This window comes from Macaca mulatta, chromosome 13 (genome assembly GCF_049350105.2).
Source record: "Macaca mulatta isolate MMU2019108-1 chromosome 13, T2T-MMU8v2.0, whole genome shotgun sequence".
Classification (NCBI taxonomy): domain Eukaryota; kingdom Metazoa; phylum Chordata; class Mammalia; order Primates; family Cercopithecidae; genus Macaca; species Macaca mulatta.
In genome coordinates, this window is record NC_133418.1 from 68586100 (window position 1) to 68600071 (window position 13972).

Sequence of the window (13972 nt, forward strand, 5' to 3'; positions counted from 1 at the left end):
TACCTCATAAAGAAGTCATTTTGATATTTCAGGAATAAAACCCCTTCAGATAGAGTCCAAGAGCTGCTATCACTTTAAAACAAATGGCTCTTGGCAACAAATATTAAAACTCCCGTGTGTTTTAACTTAGGTTCTGAAGAATTAAATGTCAGAACCTCAAACTAAGACACACTTGCTTTTTTGCTGTTTCCCGCCTCTGAGTATTACAAGATACAATATATTGACAGTATTTTATATTTATACTTCACACAAACAAGGCGTAATTGCACATTTTATCACCACACAAAATAAACGTAGGCAAACATCTCTTTCTTCCTGTCTTGTATGTTGTCATTCGGCCAGGAGGCATTATGTTTGCCCTTTATTCCTGTTTTGTGAGTGAGTCGTGTTTTAACTAAACTTTCTTTTTTTCCTGGAGTTAGCAGTGATCAGTTAGTTGCCTCCTTACCCCGAACAATTAGAGAAGATCTCTCTCTGTGTGTATCCTTCCTAAGTCCTTAGCCCAGAGCTCTCCACCACTAGAAACAATTCTTTTTTTTTTTTAATTTTGAGACAGGAGATATTGGGAACGTGCAAACAGACAGTAAAAGGCCTCCCAAAAGTATGCTGTTTTTAGAATGCACTTATCATCAGCATGGTACACATCTACCTGATTATTTCTTATCTAGACAAAACTCTGGTGAGGGTTTTTTTGTTTGCTTTGGTTTGGTTTGGTTTTTTCTTTTTCTGTCTCACAAAAACCAAGTGTTCTCCAGCAATGAGGCAACGGAAAAAATCAATACTTGCCATGTACCATGTAACCAATAGAATAAGGGGAATGATTTATGTATGGTTGGATGCAGCCTGAATCAGCTGGGGCCTCGTACAGAGAGCAAGAAAAAGAGAGAGGAAGAGACACAGAGAGAGAAAGAGAGAGAGAGAAGAAACAAGAGGAGATAGCAGGGAGCTCAATTGCAGTGATTATTTCTACAGTGTGGCCAGATTTTTTTTTTTTTTTCTGCAGTAATAATCCCCCTTTCCGGCACTACAGGACATAGGGAAAGCCTGCAATTTGTGGAATATCTGATGGCTCAGCTTTCCCCTCCTTTCCTCGGAGTCATGATGCCATGTTCATATTAAGGTGCACTGAGAAGGGGAGAATGATGTATGGCCTGCAGTCCTTCAACCTTCCAGTCATCTCCACCCTAAGAAAGACTAGTGATGAGTCGGCAAGCATTAGTTGACAGAGAGTCAAATTATCAACAGGATTAAAAATAAATAAATAAAGTGCTCCAGCAACGCTTCCTAAGAAGACCAGCGGGAAGAGCCTACAGACGAGAACTACTCTATACCCCAGGAGTTTCTGCTGGAAATATAGTTTGGTTAACTGGAAATCCAGGGCGCTGCAGCATTTAAAGGTATTTCATCCTGAAGGCAACTTTTAAGGTAGCTGATATTCTTACTCAAAGCTTAGATATGAACTGTAGTTATGTGCTTGTGGTGGGGAGGTGGAAATAGAAAGCCCCAAGCCCAGCTACTTCACAGCTGGATACCTGGTACTATTGTATATTGAATTCTAGTAGTTGTGACTTTAAACTGGGTTAATCATTTGCTTCAGGATGACATAATATATGGAGATATATATACATGTTTATTAAATAACATAATCGTTTATAAAATTCCCTGCTTCAATCCAGGATGAACCTTGCAGGACTTGATGAGAGGCATATTTGACTATTTCTTTGGAATATCTTTGTTTTCTGCGGTGTATTTAAATGGATCTAAATTTGTTTTCATGAGTTACCTTCTTTATATGTTGTGCTTGAAAATGTAGAAAGGTTGACAGCATTTCATTTCCATCAGTCTGTTGAACAAGACTGAATTATGTCCTTTTATGAGGAACACTGATGCCATATAATTTTTTATGTTTTCACGTTCTTTAACCCAGACACAGTATTAACACCACAGTTTGATATTCCACTAAAATATCCTATATTCTGTATATGATTCATTACACCACACGTAATCCATGGAAAGATATTTTAAATACTGAGTATGTCAGAATAATGTCATGTTGTTAATGTTTGCTTAATTGGGAGCTGGTAGTGTTAACACCCAAAAACTAAAATTAAAATAGCTTTTCCCCCTTCAGTTGAAAGTGTCTATTCAACCCAATATTATCATAAACTCTCCTGAAAAAATGCCATGTAATTTTAAAAATTTGTATGTTTACCTTATATAAATTATCTTCAACTCTATTGACTAAATATCATACTGTTTAAAATATGTAATGTTAACCCTATAAAAATTATCTTGAACTCTTTTCACAAAATTCCATGTTGGTTTTTCCATACGTACATTCAAAGTGTCCTGGATGGCAATTTTTGGCATTTTTCCACACATATATTTATCATCTAATTTTTGCTTTCATTTATGACATAATTATTTTTGTGATTCTTACATACCGTATTTAGCTCCTCATTTACACTGCAGAGTTTGTGGATTTATTTCACAGTTAAGTTTGTACACATAGAATAAAAGATTAAAAATAAAGTGCAGATAGCTACAAAATATAAAAAACTCTTCTCTTCTCAGTAGTCCTTGTCTTTTAAATTGCTCATCACACTTTAATACCATTTTTATAGGTGTCATTGAAGAGCAGTTAAGTTGAAGCTTTATTAGTTATAAATCAGCAAATACTCTCATGTCTGCACTTAAATATCTAGTCATTGAGAGATTTGATCTACCCTATTCCTTACAGAATTATTTTGGGAAGATTTCTAAGTAAACTTCACTAAACATATATAATTTTTTTCCTCTGAACAAAATTGAGAACAATAAAAATGTAGTCCATAAGCAAACTGTACATAATGAAATATCTTTCCGTAATCATAATACAGAACTGATTATCCAAACCAGCAGAAATTATGCATAATCGTTTTAAATGGGGAAGACCAGGTAGATATCTGCTGCCTCTCTCTACGTAAGGAAAGATTAGCCCTGTTTTTTACATTTTGATCTTGCTCCTCATTCTCCTTTTCATTCTTCTATTGGCCCAGACAGGTGAAACAACAGAAACCCATTACCATCTTTACTTTTGGTTCCGCTGCCTCAGCCACGCTGTCCAGGTGAGGGTTAATAAACAGAGAAAACCTGAAGAGGGTCCAAATAAACTGAGAACTGTAAAGACGAAGCCCAACGCTGCAAACATCTTAGCCAGAAAGAACACTCTTAGCACCCGAAAAGCAGGTATGTGCTTACCAGCAAACTAAAGCAAATGGAAATTACGAAGCATGATCGCCACCAGCGAGGTGCTGCTGAACTATAAGGTAAGTACAACTAGGACCTTATTGTAGATGTATTTTTAGAGCTATGTTGCTGCCACTTCAGAAAAACTGTTATCTATAGCAGAGAAAAAGCTTAAAAGCCTGCCAAAGGCCACGGAGAGTGTTCAATGAGTTTGGCCAAGTCTATTATATTATTTGAGATGGGCCTTCCAACCACAGGTACCCGGGGGGTTAGCAAACAGAATCCTGGCCCTAACAATACCAGAATCGCACCAAACGAGTACTAAACTAACTGCAGGGAGCAGATGGGTAAATAAGAAGTCCAAGAGCTGGATTTCATTGTTAGTTAATAGACTTCCAACACATGTCCTGTCGTTTAAAAAGTTTATTTCTACCAAATGTAAACTTCCCAAGTTCTAATGAAAGCTGACAATGCTCCCCAGTATGAGATTAATTTCTTATCAACATCTGGAGTTAAAATTCATAGGTTCATAAATTCATGGATGAAACTCATCTTACACTGTGACAGAAAAACACATCCTCTCACTGTAAGCAAGAGTCTTCAGTGAACACCTACTATGGTTTATATTCTCCTTCATCGGTGGTTAAAATTTCACTGATGAAATACCCATTAAAGAGAAAATCAATGTCTGAGCTTAACCACCTGCTTTGTTTTAGCACCACAAATTATTTTAAAAACTGATTAACACGAGTAACTCACTGTTTAGGAAATACAGCAAATAGTGTTTCATATTGCTATCTGTCATGCGAAAAAGAAGTTAAGTTGACATACAGTCCTTTGCTCAATAATTAATTAATCCATTTAATACAAATAAATGAAAGAACTGATCAAAAATCCACATTTTTAAAGTCTAATTTCATCTTTGTATGATGAATATAAATGAAAACATTCTCACGTTAAAAATAAAAATATTATTACTTTTAAATACATCTGCTTCTACCTAAGAGATAACTTGTAGGCTCTCCATAAAAGAACTATTTCTCACTCTATTTCTTTTTTCTGCAATTAGTCTATAGCACCCAGAGCATCATGGATTAGTCTAGTTTAATCTGAACATAATTGGATAGCAAGTTTCTATTTTCTAATCTAAACAAGCTCATGTTAAAAATACATAGAACTTGGATTCTATTTAACAGGAAGGCTAAATCAGCAGAATAAAATATGACAACACATTTCTGTACTGTTAAAATATCATTACCTGTACTTTGCAGACCTTGCCAAGGCATGAAAGCGCAGGCAACAGTCTACTGAAAATATTAAAAAGACGTATGTCCAGACCCATACTTCAGCTGATTCCCCTGATAGAATGAGGTTCTTTGGCCCTTGTCCTGGCTGTTTGCATTTGCATCTTTATAGATTATGAGGAGATATAGATCCTTCCTTCTCTCACAAATCTGTCCAATTCTCACCACTACTTAGAATGGTTTTACTATATGGGCTGCCTCATTTATGCAAGCAGAATTTTCTCTCATAACATCTAAATGAGAACACATCTTCCATCCCTACCCCCAGAGAATAATCCAAAAGATGGGAGGTTCTTAATAGAACAATTAATTGTGATAAATTTCTGATTTTTGCTCCTTCGTCCAGGCCTATTTCCATGGCAACATCCTCTCATCCTATTGTTGGGTTGTTCTTCATTCACACAGCAGGTTAAGCCCAGGGCAGCCAGGGCAGGCTGATGGTCAGCTTTTATTTTCTCTGGCCCTTCAACAAAGGTTAGTTGAGGTCACCAGAAGCCAAAGGGTAATTACTTTTCCTCCTCAGGGTTAAAGGTACACAGATTGCTATTGGGACAACTGTATGGATGACCTTCAGCTTTTAATGTTCAATCTTCTTTTCTTTCATCAGAGAACAAATAAGTATAACAATCATGATGCAACTCTCATGCCTAAAATTCCCCAATTTTTTATTGTGTAAAATTACCACATATTAGCATAGTACACTCTTGAAATCAATTTGGAAAACCCAATGCATAAAATGGTTTCCTATCACTTAAATTAAAAACAAAAAATTCCATGGCAGAAAATTGCAGCTGTTCACTGGTTTTCCTGTTCAATTAATCTGATATTCATAATTTCCCAGGCTTCAATCATTTGCTGAGGGTGTGTTAAGGCCGAGAAGAAAATGGAAGCTTTCCTGGCTCCACTTGGGGCTCTATATTTTTCCCTTCAAACACCAGTTGTGGCCTCAGCCCCCTAAACTGACTAAGAGTACATGAGATCAAAATGAGTTTCCTCTCTTTGCTTCTCTATTCTCAGAGAAAGTCAGCCTCTAAAATAATCGGAGGAGGTGAGTGGATTCTTTTGAGATTAAATGCTTAAAACACATTGCCCCACTCATTTGAAGAGCCACTTTCAGATTTCAGTTCTCCATTTCAACCTGGAATTTTAAGGGAATAATTGTTATGAGTTCCAAAAATGGAGCCAGACATCAGCCAGAATGCATGTGTCATTGTTCTACCACTAGGCAAAAGACTCAGCTTCCTGAACACGATGGGTTTCCTAATAGTTCATCTCAAAAAATGATGCACAGAAGGGAGCCTGAGCCCCTTCTGCGGGGAGGGGCAAGGACCATCTGAAAAGGACCACCTGACCCACTCTGCAGCCTTACCTAGAGGGAACCATCCCTCCGAGTCTCTTCATCTTTATGCAAGAAATTGCCTAGATGAGGGAAATGAGAGCAGATCCTTCACACCCACCCTGAAAGAGGTGGAGACATTATTTCTGCCCACTTCGTCAGACTCACCTGTGTATGGCTGGAGATCAACCAGACACTTTATTTCCCCCTAGTCCCCTGTCTCCCTCAATAGCCCTGACCCAGCTGTCTGTCCAGTGCCACCTTCACAGTCTTCATATGGAGTCATCCTTCTGCCCAGGAGCTTACTGGGAACCCTCCAGATCCACACCAAGGCTGCCCCTACAGATTGCTTCATCAGCTGCCCCTCCACCTGGCTTGAACTTCACACCACCAGACTCACCCCTTTGGCCACTCTGCCTCGTTCAAGCAGCCTGTAGCCCCCTTATGTGTGGTTTCCCCCTCCATGAGCTTATGCCATCTCCTCTAAATGGCAATTTTCTCCTTCAATACCTGCTCCTTCAAATTGGTTTACAATCTAGTTCCTTCAGAAATTCCTCCATTTTTGTTCTCTGCTATATCTAAATTAAACAAATACATGTAATAAATAGACATATTATATGTCATATACCTGTTACATATAACATATATATGTATACACTGAAGCTATAGAAAATGTATCTAAATATCTGAATCCTATTAAATAGCAACTTTAAAGAAAAAACCCAATGCCTTAAATGACTCCCATTTACAAATTCTGGGGCCTCTTACAACTCTTTCACATATTTTACATACAAGAACAACTTGTTATTTATCTTGGTAAATTATATTTTTTTCACTTTATTTTTTATTGTCCTTTCTACATCTCTACAAAGTCCTCCTCTGTGCAAAATATTTTGGCATCATCATATCATAATCTTCCCAAATTGTCTCCTTTTTGCTCTCAATGACCATCAATTAGTATCTGCTGAATTAAGTCATGTTTAAGGAGATAACAGAAAACAAAGTATGATCACACCCAGCTATATTTCATGTTAGAAGGGATTTCTGAAGTCTTCAAGACCCAAAGAGTACAATTACAGATGTGAATGGGAGGTGATGGAGATATTTGAAAAAGGAGATCAGAAAGTGAAGGAGGCATATGTCAGGGTCTGGCATGTGACCTGGCTGCATATTAACAGGTGAAGGGAGGAAGATCTAGCACTGCCCACAGCTGGCTGGCAGCAGTGGCCCACTGGCAAAAGAAATTGCCCTTTCTTCAATCACAGACCAATGTCAAAGGGACCAACTGTGTCTCTGCTCAGGGTTCTCTGACCAGGGGTATTTGATGAAGGCAGGGCTGTCAGCTTTTAAAGTTGGCTCTAGGCTGGTTAGCTGGAGCTTCACAAAGTGTTAGAAAGAGTGATGGATTCACACAAGGTAAACCTTAAGAAAGTTATTATTTTCCTTTCTGCAAAGTTTCCTCCTTTTCCTCCACCCCAATATCCCCACATGCTCCAGTTCTCCAGAGTCCCATCTCACAATGGGATTTTAATGTCAACAGGCCATATCTCCCCAGATCTGTTAGGAAAGATGCCTGGATGAAATATTTAGCCATAAGCAACGCATCTCTAACAATGGCATTTCAGGCATTTTGATGAGAGAGATATCTATAAGTAACTGTTAACATTATGTTGGTACAAAAGTAATTGCTGTTTTTGCCATTAAAAGCAATAGCAAAAATCATCTTCATGGATTCTGCCAGATCACCCTATGAGTGCCTTTGAGTCACCAACAAATTAAAAATATAGTACCTGGGATGTGTTAGGTCAAAGCATCTGGCAACACAACAGGTTGTATATGTTCACTCATTTCAAAGTGGACACAAACATTCTTCCTCTTTAGGTGAGAGATTTGACCATTTGCCCTCGGCTGCTTCTGCTTTTTTAAAGCTCCTTTATTTTCCCTTGAAATCCAGAGACATTGATTTCTGTGTCCATAGGAAGCTTCTCTCTTTCCTATTTTGTAGTAAAAGTGTTACCGGAAGGTTTAACATAGAGGTATTTTCACAATTACAATTGATTCTTCCTCATATTCCAGAAATAGACGTGACTTGTCATCCCTTCTGATCACTGTCTTCGCATGCAGAATGTAAGGCTCTTTCCTAAAGAGCCTGAGAACCTTCTTCAGCAGTTGTTGCGTGGTTACAGAAAGTGATAGGGAAGTGTGTGGCCCACAGCATCGGGCCCCAGTGCCAAATAAGCGATGAGCGCTCAGTTCCTGGCATCTCTGTCCTAAAGCTTGGGCACTTGCAGGGCTAACACAGAATGAGACTTGGGAAGAAGGCTGGTAGCACAGTGCTGCTCAAATTTTTGCATGCAGAAGAAATACAGATTTATTGACCTCACCACTAGAGATGTTGAGTCAGTAGCTGGGACTGCAGGCACATGCCACCATGCCTGGCTAATCTGTAAAACTTTTTTGTTGAGACAGGGCCTCACTACTTTGCCCAAGCTCGTCTCAAACTCCTGGCCTCAAGCGATTCTCCTGCCTCGGCCTCCCAAAGTGCTAGGATTATAGGTGTGAACCACCTCACCCAGCCTTCATTTTTAAATAAAGATAATTCATCCAACCTCCAGGATTGTTATGAGGCATAAAAATAAAAATATATAAATTTAGCCAATGACTACTACAAATAATATTATTATTTGAAATATTGCTTTTTATCCAGCTGTGATCTGGAAAGTCTACATTTGTTCCAAGTTAGGATGCTATGAAGGCTATTTGAGAGATGCGGTCAGTGAAAGACCAGACGTTCTCTCCTCAGTGGCCCACGTGCAAGTCAAAGGACAGATTTCACAGAAGTCTTTCTGAGAGACCCTTCCTTCTCGCTGAAGTTCCATGATTTTTTTCCCCATTGAAAATACCTGAAAGATTTTGGCATGCTTTTCTTCATTTAACCATTTTTACCAAAAGCAAACTTTGCCGACTCAATCAACAGAGGACACTGAGAGGAAGTAGAAAGATACTGAGCCGGGAGTCAGGAAACACATTCTAATGTCCTGGCCCTGTCACAGGGCAAATAAGTGCCTTGAGCAAGTCAGTTCACCTGGCTAGATTTCTGTTTCCTCATGTGAAAAACCAGTCAGTCGAACTAGCTATCACAGTGCATATGGTACTTATTACACGCGGGTGCTGTTCTCAGGGCATGACACATACAAACTCAAGCTCACAACAATTCTGTGACCTAGAGAGCATTTTTCACCCCCACTTTATAGATGAGGAGACTGAGGCACAGAGAGGTTAAAATAGTCTTGTTCAAAATCATGTAACTAGTAAGTAGTGGAGATGAAATTTGCATCGAATCTATTCCAGCATCTACATTCTTAACCATGATGGTGTGCTGCCTTTCACCAAGGGGAGTTTAGATGGTCCCCAAGTCCCTTTCGACGTTTACAGTCTATGGGTCTGTGAGTTTAAAATAACCCCTAGAGTCTCAGATTCTACATTTTAGACCAGTGGAGCAAAGAGCTTATTAAAAACCTGTAATTTATGACTCACACTACCATCTTATACCAGTACCAAAAAAAACAAAAAAAAAAAATGTTCCAAGTGCTTTCACAGATGTGAGCATCTTAGGTTGTAATTGGATCTTGTGTATGTAGGGAAGGTAATAGTACCATGCACAAGGCCAGAAAAATGAGGCCCAGATTGGTCAGGACTTGACTATGTCACCCATTAAAACTAGAGATGAGTCTTACTTCTCTAGTAAGACCAGAGGTCTGCAGGCTAGTGCTCTGGGGTCCATCCAACCTGAGTCACACATTTTCCCTAGGACTTCCTCTTGGATTCTGCAGAGACTTACTAAATTTTGAGGTGTGACAGAGAAAGGAGCCTTCCCCTCTAAGGTTCTCCTCTGTTTCCCCCTAGTCTAACCTCTCACACAGACACCAAGATGTCTGGCCTGATATTAAGGGAGTCAGCTCACACAACCCTTGAAAATTCAGATGAAAATATATGGGGGTTGCTGCAGAATGAGCTGCCCTGTCCTTCGACTCCATTTCAGGCCTGCGGAAGAGCCATCTGACCTTGCAGCCTCTGCCAGCTCTTTCCTCCTCCTTCCTTCACTCTTACAGGTGACTTCTGCCCTACACTGGAAAAAAAAAAAAAACAACTGCTCTCTCAAACATCACCTGGAACTTCCAGTTCTAAGAACCAGCTGCTTGTTCCCTGGACACACCTGGTGCTTTCCCACCCAAGCTTCTGCTCACATACTTTCCTCCCTCTGGAATAGGCTTCTCACCATCCTGCCTTCAAATCGTATGCTTATTTACAGGCTTATCTCATATGTCACCTCTTCCAGGAAGCCTCTCCTACTCCTTCCAATCAGATGTTATCTACGTTTCTTTGATCACTCACAGTACCTTTCTTGTACCTTTCTCACGGCATGCTCAAGTTCTGCTTTTTCCTGCTGTTGAGCTTATACTTTCTTATCTCCCATCAGCTTCTTCACACCCAGACTGCTTTTTACTCCTCGGCAGTGCTGAGAGCAGTGCCTGGCACTGACAAATATCTCCTTGACCTTCAATTAATCTTCAATGAATCTTTTACTCTGTCAGATTCACTTTGTGAGAATATATAGCAAAGAAACAAGATCATTAGACTCTAGTATCTTTCCCAAATTTCACCAATTGTTGCAGGAGGTGGGGGGGTAACTGTTTTAAATAAATTTCTGACTGACAGAGCTCATCCCAGAGGCAAGAACATCTTTTCTGTAACTGCCATGTAGCCTGTCTCCAAAGAGGTTTCCAAGTGTGAACACGTCAGTCCGAGACTCTGTTAATTGGATCTTCAGCTGCTCAGGGTCCTCACCGCACAGCTGCTGTTTTACTCCAGAAATGGAGAGCTGGGGATGAGGAAGCACAGGAGACGGCCTTAGGAAAATCCTCGCTCTTCCAGAGCGCTCCGTTTTCCCTTCTGCTGGTCCTCACCAAGGGAGAGTGTGGGATCGAGAGACCAAGGAAAGGCCAACTGATGTGTTTCATTCTTTTTCCCCTTCCACTTTAACATATTAGAGGAGTGTTATTTGGAATTTTGACATTTACCAAGAGTTTAAGGTTAAATTATTCTGGTGGAAAAGAAAAATGCCAATCCTTTTCTCTCTAAAGACAGCAAAACCGGTTAGCATGAAAATGCTCCCAGGATGTTCAAGTCTTTTGGCGTTTCTCCTTGCCAATAACTCTTCATGAACACCCCTCTGTGAAGTAGCTCGAAACACTGCAACTGGTGTCTGAGTGTTTTTCAAATAGGCATATGGATCTGGAGAACTGGAGCTAGAAGACGCCATCTATGAACCAGTGCTTTAGAGATGAGGTTCAGTGGAGAAGACAGCCTGGGTTGCCCAAGCTTCCCCTATTGCCCGCAACAAGGCAAACACGGGCACCTTTGGGACTTAAGACATGCTCTGCCAGCGCAAGGGTGTCCATTGTTCACTTGGCCAAATCAGGGGCTTTGGAATGGTGAAGAAAAAAGGCAAAGGGGCCTCCTTCTCCATCACACAGCAGTATATCTGAACTTTTTAAAAAGTATATCACCCCACCTTGGAGTCTTTTTAGCTTTTTTTCTAATTGCTCCCCCTTGACGTTGTAATGCCACAGATATATTGTTTAAATATCTGTTTATGTACTGTGACCCTTTGAAAGGCCACAAGCCATTGTCATGCCTCAGAGTTTTTTGCTCCTCAAAAACTGATATTTGTACCCCTTCCCCACTCAGAGGTGGGAAGGGCGATATCCCTCCACGAAGAATGCATGTTGCAGGCCCACCCAGAGGGTTGACAGGACACTTCCTGACCACCACCCAGGGTTTCTGTTCATCTTTTCTCTCACTCCCCTTCAGATTTGGTAGGAGCCTGTACCTTGTAGAGCACAGAGCTAGAAGGTCCAGGGTGAGCAGGTGGCTGCTCTATGGAATGCCATGGCAACATGAGAGAATCAGGGCAGAGAGACTGACAATAGTCTCAGAGAAACGGTGTGTTTCATGCAGTGAAATATTGGGTTTTACAGTAGTAAGTGTTGAGCTAATAATTATTATAAGACATAGATTTAATAGGTAAAATTTTCAGCAATAAGCTTATCCAAAGAACAGCATTACAAGAGTTCAGAAATTAGATATTCCATTGCCCCTTTTACCAGCAAAAGGGTATGAAATTGGATTTTTCCTTCAATCTAATTCGCTTTTCCAATATTATAATTAACTTGACAAATAGATCTCAACTTCTGCACCTTCCCTTTTGCCTGAACACTTTATAGGCACAACATAATGATTCTAGTTATTAGCTCACTTTAGGCTAAAAATAAGAGGACTAACAATCCATTAACATTTCCATTATCAATCAGAAACTGGTAGGTCAGCTCCTTGAATGATATGTTGCTCAGCACATTAAATCCTTGAACTCAGCAAAAATATATAAATACTTTTGCTCCTGAAGTTATGGTTTAAGAGAGTCATGGGGCAGGATAAATTGAAATGAGGAGGACAATCAATTTGGATTGGTCTAAATGGAAGAATAATGGATTGCCATTTTTTTCCTTTACCTAGTATAGAAACTGAGTGCCCGTGCTATCGGTTTGGTATCAAAGAGGAAGCAAAGAGTAACCAATCAAAAACAAACTTCTACTTGCTTTTGTGCTGGTACCATCTGCTGTACACACATCACCTTGTGACAGGGCCAATGGACATCTACCAACTGATACCATTAAAGCAGAGTGAAGAACAAAGTATTCTCCTTTCACTTGGGCACCAGAGGACCTGGTTTTTGTGCTTAAAGCTAGTGCCAATGCTGAGTTTCAGTCACTGCAGATTCCACAGATTGATCATCCATCTCCTCCCACACATTCATTACTGCCAACATTTTGAAACTTCAATAGTGCCTCCAGGTAAATCTCCTCCATAACACTAGCTTAATAGTGTCTATAACAGGAGAGAGAATCTAAGAACTGCAGGCTAAATCCAATCATGCCCATTTGTCTCCATCTTGTCTCTGGCTGTTTTCCCCACAAGGGCAGTGCTGAGTAGTTGCAACAAAAACTGGCTTTTTGAACTGCCAAACTGAAAAATAATTACTGTGTGGCTCTTTACAGAAAAAGTTTTCTGACTTTGGTAACATGGATTTAAAAAATAAATAAATAAAAAGAAAAAACAAAAATTAAAACCCTTTCCTTCTACAGTTTTCAGAGTTTCCTTAGATAGAATTGAGAGTTTAACATTATTTTAGAGCAAAATAACATATAATTGCTTTTCAACTCCTAGGAATGAAATTTGGAAAAATAAACTCAGAAATGTAGTAAAAGATTATTGATAATGATATGGATTGTATATTGGCCATCTGCTACTTTTATGAAAAAGTCATATTAAATTTTCTCTTCAAACAATGACTATGGATGTTCATTACAGAAGAGGCTGGCATTTCTCCAAAGCACAGTTTTCTTAAGCAAGGAAGCACATATTCAAGAAATGAACTTAGGCCAGGCGTGGTGGCTCACGCCGGTAATCTCAGCACTTTGGAAGGCCAAGGCGGGCAGATCACGAGGTCAGGAGATCGAGACCATCCTGGCTAACATGGTGAAATCCCGTCTCTACTAAAAATACAAAAAAATTAGCCGGGCATGGTGGCAGGCACCTGTAGTCCCAGCTACTCGGGAGACTGAGGCAGGAGAATGGTGTGAACCCAGGAGGCAGAGCTTGCAGTGAGCTGAGATCGCATCACTGCACTCCAGCCTGGGCGACAAGAGCGAGACTCCACCTCAAAAAAAAACAAAAAAAAAACTAAGAAATGAACGTAAAATAGAATTTTCTTACATGTATATAAATTTAACACTAATATCTCAAATGACCTCTTAAAGAATATTAAGACAAAAAATGTAATTAGTGCTATGTAGTGCCTGAATATGATATTAGTTAAGGAGAATAAGGAGAACCAGAAAACAGAGAACATGAATATGGCAATTAGTGATTGCTCTCACCCATATAATAGTATGTTTGTATCTAAATTTTTAAAATATATCTGGCCAGGTGCTGTGGCTCACGCCTATAATCCCAGCACTTTGGGAGGCCGAGACGGGTGGAT

At 39.7% G+C, this 13972-nt stretch overlaps 1 long non-coding RNA gene across 2 annotated transcripts in view; it reads left to right on the top strand.

Moving 5' to 3' along the window:
* The first annotated feature begins 247 nt into the window (after positions 1-247).
* The window catches only part of LOC144333605 (uncharacterized), a 90231-nt gene continuing 76506 nt past the window's right edge, over positions 248-13972 (top strand). Inside the window, exons 1-2 of one of the 2 annotated variants that reach the window (XR_013402487.1) lie at positions 248-1425; positions 3039-3308. This is a non-coding gene — a long non-coding RNA (uncharacterized LOC144333605). The remainder of the gene's footprint in view (positions 1426-3038; positions 3309-13972) is intronic. The other variant, XR_013402489.1, reaches the window with a different exon arrangement.